Raw genomic sequence first — 7,506 nt, forward strand, 5'->3', positions numbered from 1 at the left:
TTAACATGGCCATGACCGCGGATAAATCTTCAGTAGCAGCATACGCGGCTCCCCTCGTGACATCATTCATAGGGTTGTGGTATTCTCTAGAGTTATTAGAGAATTCCTCAATCAATTCTTTAATCACCGGGGGTGGCTTCTTTGTAAGTGGGCCTTGTGAGTCTAGCAACTGCCGGGTTGTGACATTGACTCCATCATAGAAGATGGAAACTTCTTGCTGGCTGTTTAGATCATGGTGTGGGCAGTTTCTTAGCAGACCTTTGTACCTCTCCCATGCTTCATATAAAGACTCTCCAGCTTGTTGTTCAAAGTTTGCAATGGCCTTCTTTAGTTTGGCTATCTTGGATGGTGGTCAAAAGTGATCAATAAATTCTTCCTTCATTCTGGCCCAAGTAGTGACTGATCCGGGGGGAAGTGACTTGAGCCAGTCTTTAGCAGCACCCTTGAAGGTTACCGGAAGCATACGAAGTAGTTGAGTTTCGCGGGTTACATTTGGAATATTGAAGTAATCAGCAACATCATTGACTTCATCCAAATGTTTGTAGGCATCTTCATGATCTTTCCCATAGAAAGGTATTTCCTTAAGTGAAGCTAGTATATGGCCTTTTAGCTCGAAGGTAGCAGTCGCGGGAGTGAACGCTAACTCTTCCTCCGACTCGGTTTCTTGCTCGTACGTTGCCTCCTCTTCTTCCTCGGTCTCATATCCAATATCTTCTTGAATTGGCTCCTCAATTATCAAAGAAGCGCTAGAAGCTCCTGATTTACTACTCTTCTTTTTCCCAAAAACAGTCTTCAAGTTGGACAATGGTGATTTCCTTGGTGTGCTTGAACTCTCCACGTCCTTCCCTTTGTTTCTTTTCAATGTGGATTCGGGGTCTTCAAACGGGGGTACCAATGGTGTGTTTGCTCCTCTGGTCATGAAAGTCCTGAAATCAATCAAATAAAAAGCGTAAAAAGAACAAAAAGATTGTAAAAATAAAGAAAATCTACTGCTGACTAAACTGCTACTCGCCGAGTAGGTGCGATTGCACTCGGCGAGTATCAGTGATATTTCAAAAAAAATTCTAAGTTTTAAACTAACTAAAACAGATACTAAAACCTAATTACTAATTACTAAATTGCAATAAATGAACTTTATACAAGTAAACTCACACAAAGGATCGAAAAAATTAGGAATTAGCTTAATTATTTAGAACCGTTCCCCGGCAACGGCGCCAAAAACTTGATGTGTGTAAAACCAACTAGTTTTATCCCTACTTTTTATTAATAATTTGAGCACACAAAGGCAGTGAACCTGTCTTTAAGTGGTATAGATTGATAAGTAAGGTATCGAACTCAGGGAACGGAAAATTAAACTAATAGCTAATTTTAACTAAAACAAATAATAAAAGTAAAGGGTTTTTCTCTAGTTTTGCAAGACTAGAAACTTAGACAAACTAAATTAACTAATTAACTAAAGCAACAACTATTCACGAAATTTGATAATGATGTTTCTATTTAGGTTGAACCAATTCACTCCTATGGTTATTTAAGTTTAAGGTAGATTAATTGCTATTGGTTACCAATTATAATAGTTAGGTTCATATTCATTACTCCTAACCCTTAGACAATTAACTAATTTAAGCATTGATCAAGTGTTTAAACTAATTAATTCCCTAGATTAATTATTTGGATTAAATAAGATTTGTAATGGTCAATTAAGTTATTAATTCAATTAACCTCTTGTTGATGGTTTCTCAAACATGCTCACACATTAATCTTCCTATTTTCTTATTAATCTTAGTTTCATAATCATTACTTCTAAGCATATGGTTTAGCATTCACATAGCCATATGAGGTTAACAATTAAGTGATGTTCATGCAACCTAATTGCCGTCCAATTAACAGAAAATAGTAGTGATTAATACATAAGGTTCTTTAACAAACTTAATTTAATAAATCACCAATAGACAATTAAGCAATAATCAATAATCAAACCATAGGAGTTCTTTGGTATTCCCCAAACAGAAACAAAAAACGAATTTAGCTCATAATTGCAGTAGAAACAAACATAAAAACAAAGTTTACTAAAGCAAACATATTCAATTCCTAAGTCTAAGTGGTAGAATTAACCTAATTGCTTGAATTCTTCCAACTATTGAAGCCTAGGGTTCCTTAACGTCTTCTGAGTCTCTTAGTCGCAGCTAAAACTTCAAAAATCGCCAGGAGTATCATCCCATGAGATAAGGATTCGTGTTTTATAGATATCCCAAAACAGGGTGTACTCGGTGAGTAGCAGAATCAACTCGCCGAGTAGATCCATACTTATCCGTCTTGAATCAGCAGTCGTATTTATCTTCTGGAATGTCCTCGTGTACTCTCTGAGTAGGGTCGATCTACTCGCCGAGTATATCACCTTCTTTCACTCTTTGATCTTCAATTGCTTCCCTTTTCTCCTTTTTGCTTCCAAGCATATCTTTTGGACTGAAAACAAAATTCACAACATTTTAAGTACCTTTTGTCCACATTATTCACATAATTAATCAAAAAGAACTAAGAATATATGCTAATTAATTAACTAATTATGCACATATCAATATCATCTATGATTAATATGACCGAGCGATCGAGCGTCGGTCTGTAGACCTAAATCATCAGGTCCATAAATAATGCAGGCGTATTGGTGAGCCCAAATCGAATCACCACGCACTCGTAATGTCCATAACAAATTCGAGCGGTCTTCTCCACGTCCTCCTCCCTCACTCTAACCTGGTGATACCCAGAAGTCAAATCTATCTTGGAGAACCAAGATGCTCCTCACAACTGATCAAATATGTCATCTATCCTCGGGAGTGGATAACGGTTTTTCACTGTTAACTGGTTCAACTCTCGGTAGTCTATGCACATCTGGTGCGAACCATCCTTCTTCTTCATGAAGAGTATCAGTGCTCACCATGGAGAACTGCTCGGATGAATGAACTGCTTGCCCAGTAGTTCCTGTAGCTGCGACGACAGCTCCTGCATCTTCGGTGGTGCCAATCGATATAACGCCTTAGCAATAAGGTCCACACCTGGTACTAGGTCGATCCTAAACTCGACCTATCTCTCCGGAGGCACTCTTGGCAACTCCTCCGGAAACACATCAGCCAACTCTCTAACCACCAGAACCTCTAAAATTGAAACCTGATCTCTGACCTGCGTATCCAGCACATACACTAGATAACCTACACACCCATGATAAATGTACTATCGAGCCCTGGCAGCTGAACAAAACGTTGATCCCAATATGGAACCTCACCATAGATAATCAGTTCTCCCCTACTTGGGGTTTGAACCACCACTCGCTGAACCTCGCAGTCGAATATGGCATCGAAACGACTGAGCCAGTCCATTCCCACAATCACACACACTTCCCCCATGGGAATCGGAATCAAGTATATCGGGAAAAACACCCCAAAGATCTCTAACTCACATCCCCGGTATACTGAAGAAGGAGAAACCCCATGTTTGTTGGCGATACAGACTAGAAATGGACACTCTAGCTCTCCTACTGGCACACTGAACTCCCTACTAAAAGTTTGAGATACAAACGATGGACTCACCCCCGAGTCAAATAAAACCAAATCAGACAAGGAGTTCACTAAAAATGAACCTAATCATAGTCACACATATGAATAGGCATAAAACAAACATAATCAATAAGATAAGGGATAGAAACATACTGGCATCCATGTGTGGTGCTGTCCTGGCCTCCTCCGCTGTAAGCTGGAAGGCGCGTCCCTGGGCCCTTGGGGGCTCCACTCTACCTTTCCTCCCATTGGTAATCCTCAGTGTAGCTGGTGCTGGAGCCTGCGACGGCCTAGCAGCTAGTTATGGACAGTTGGACTTCACATGACCAACCTAATGACAATGAAAACAAATCCTCATATCTGGGGTAGGGGCGGGCTGGCGACACTCTCTCGCATAGTGCCCCTCATTGCCACATTTGTGGCATCCAGTACTCTGTCGACATGTTCCTGTATAGAGCTTCTCACACTTTCCACAAGTGTGGGCACGCTACCCTCCCGTCCTGGAATAAGCGGCCTTGAACCACTTCGGCACTAGTTGCACCTGCACTGGGGCCTTTCTCAACTCCCGTAACTGAAACTCGATCTCCAAATCACATCTCTTTCCAGCCTCCTGAAACTCCAACAAGACATCATATCTCTGTGTCGCAACAAACTGTATAATATCAGTCTTGAGCATGATCAGATAATGGGTCATCTGAGCCTACTCAGAAGCAAACTCTAGGCAGAACATTTCCCGCCCAGTAAACAATCTGGTGATCTCCGTCACCAATTCCGTGCCCGGACGCAAATCCAAGAACTCTAGTGCTAGTCTCTCCTTCTCAACCCGTGGAATGTAGCGGGTACTGAACATGTCCCTAAATTGATCCCAAGAAATCGCAACCCACTGCTCATCAAAGTATGATATGGTAACCAATCTCCACCAATCCTTCGCCCCGGACCTTAACAGGTTCAGAGCACACCTCACCCTCTGATCAGCAGGGCATGAACACTTGAAGAAACATCCCTCCACATCAGATAATCATCTCATAACGCTTGATAAAATAGTCAATCATGGAGGTCTTAATAGACCTAAACGTCTCCGGTAACTGAGCCTGAAACAATGCAACCACCTCATCATGCAGGATCTCCGAGATCTTGGCATCCATCTCGTCTGACCTCATTTGGCTGATAGTCTCGGGCACTAGGGGTGCCTCCTGTCCGCCGTCTCCTGATCCTGACTCGGGTCCAGTCACAAAGCATCTCATAACCAGCACACTGAAAATACATCAGGTAAATATCAGATAATACATACAATAACATGGAACCAACTCCCAACTAAACCCTGGGGGTTGTGACTTCATTGCAACGCATATGGGGCCTGTGGTTTCAGTAGTACGGGCCTATAATACCTTCCACACCTACCCATATTTTCCTCAAGTATCATCACAACACCCTAACAATATACATAAACGTAGCGAGCGCTCAATCCTCACTCCTAGAAGGATGCAAAAATATCTCATAACTGGCCTCCCGACCTCTCTTAACCCACCCATGAAACTTCCACCAACCCTGCAACACTCATGTATGCTAACCATACATAAGGTTGGACCCTATAGACTTTCGAATACCTGATCCTACCCTAAGACCTTCATCAAACAAGAACAGGAAATAAGTCCAAACCAAACATTCTTAGGCTATAAGATCTTTATTATATATATAATACGATGCACACACTAAGAAACTAAGAGAGTGAGAAAGCTTGAAGCTTTTTTCCTCTAAGTGAAGCTTTCTACATAGCTAAGTTAGATCCAAAAGCCTGGACTCTCACTCCTTCTTCACCAAGGCTTCTTCTCCACTTCAAGAGCACAAGTTTACACTCACAAGCTCTCAAATGCACTCACAAGCTAAAAGAACGATGATTTATGGTTAAGAGGGTTTGGTGTTTGGGAATGGTGGCCAAAAAAGAGTCCATCATATCCTTTACATAGGGGACACACCAACAATTAGCGCTTTCATTCTGGGCCTAGTACGCCCAATGTACTAGGTGGTCTCCGCTTCAAATGAATTGTGATAACCCGAAGATTGTTGCGTTGTAAGTTCGGCCATTCAATTCAACCGTGTGTCAGACTTGTTTATGCTACCTTTTAGCCTTGTTTAGAGTCTATTTAAAGTTTCAAAGCTCAGTACATTCAAGCATTGAGTATAGGATTGGGTCGCGTACACTTCTAACCTTGAAATCAAGCCCTACACTCCATTTGAGGGAGTGTACGGCCATACACATGAGTGTACAGCCATACACACATGTGTGTACGACCGTACACCCATGTCGGTCGTACACCCCCTCCATAAGGTTGATATCCTACCATTTCCAAGTCAGTTCTTCAGTTTCCATGTCTAGAAATCGGATTTCTCTCTCAACTATCATCAAGTTCTTCATCCAAATCCTCCAAAAACGTAAGTGATCCTTCTACCCTTCTTGATATCTTCCTTGGTGTTGTAAACATCTCTTAATTCATCCATGAAAACATATTTTTATGTTATATCTTCATCTTTCACCAAGAACATACACTTGTTCTTGGTGGTTTTGAGCCTTCTCGAGCCTCCGGATCGTAAGTACTCCTTCCCTATGCTTAGATCTTGTTAAGAACACTAGATAAACACCTTGAAAATGGCCAAAACTAAAGAACACAAGGTGTGTGCGGCCGCACACCCATGTGTGGTCGTACACCCCTCAAAACACCCCTAAAGGGCCTTTAAAATGCAATTCTAGGTTCAACACTTGATGAGCAATTGTCCCACAAGCCTCCCTACCTTTAAAAAACACTTTTGTGCACTCATTACCATGATTGTGCGGCTGCACACTCCTTGGCCGTACACCCACGGTCGTACACTCCTAAAGTGGCCGTATAGTCCCATTAGATGAATCACATGTGATTCCTGTTGGGTTTTAAGCATTATAACACTCCTATGGTGTACATACAACCCTAAATACCTTGGACCTATGTTTTCTCTAATATACATGCAAATACTAATATTCCAAGGTATTACCCTATCTAGCATACAATCATAGATACTTGGGTAATAATATAGATAGAATACATACCTCTTGTAGTGTAGCTTGACTCCATGGGGCTTGAGTGCCTAGTGCCTCAAATGTGACACCTCAAATTGCTCACACAAGATCAAATCCTCTTTGAATAACTTAGAGGAAAATCCACGCTTCATGAAATCGGCTAGCCCTTCTTTTACACACACTAGTGTCCAATTTTGGTGAATAATATGATGCTTATATAATATGTTACAACTAGGGTTACACTATGTTAACCCTAATTGTCATGACCTTTAATTTCCATGACCCATGGGTAATGTAACCTCCATGGAGCATCCATGGAGCATCCTATGGGTTTAACCTAACTTGATTATCCATGGAGCTTTGGCACACTATATAAGTTATGGATGATTTACACAATCAACCGATATATTTAATTAGTCTTCTTTTGATAACATATTAATTCTAAATTAATTCTTGATCAATACTAATTAAATATTATTATTCTTATTATTAATATATTAGAACTTATAATATATTAATAACCATAAGTGTCTTATTTCTCTCATTTAGTCTATCTTAGTGCATGATGTCATGCAACCCAAATGGACCATGCCCGTTCGGGTCAAGTACATACCAAATACAGTTATGGACTTAGACATTAATCCAACAGTCTCCCACTTGGATAAGTCTATAACTATTATTGCGTATGACTTCGAAACCCGATTAGCAATCGTAGCTCTCAAAAGCCTTTGTCGAACTCTGAACTTGTAACTGAACTTTGACCTTGTCAATGACTTGTCCACTAGATAAGGGATAATATATTCCTCCATTCTAGATATCATATGGACTGAGACATGAATTATAAATTATTTTCTCTGTCCATTTGTTTTTTCCCGATTTCCGATTTATGACGACTGCCTGGTTGAA

At 40.7% G+C, this 7,506-nt stretch overlaps 1 non-coding gene across 1 annotated transcript; it reads left to right on the top strand.

Annotated features, from left to right (window-relative positions):
• Positions 1–227: 227 nt before the first annotated feature.
• On the top strand, positions 228–334 carry LOC145019022 (small nucleolar RNA R71). The gene has a single exon (XR_013667342.1). It is a non-coding gene; the product is annotated as a small nucleolar RNA R71 (small nucleolar RNA).
• The last annotated feature ends 7,172 nt before the right edge of the window (positions 335–7,506 follow it).

The sequence above is a fragment of the Lactuca saligna genome, chromosome 9 (assembly GCF_052625555.1).
Source record: "Lactuca saligna cultivar CGN05327 chromosome 9, ASM5262555v1, whole genome shotgun sequence".
Lineage (NCBI taxonomy): Eukaryota > Viridiplantae > Streptophyta > Magnoliopsida > Asterales > Asteraceae > Lactuca > Lactuca saligna.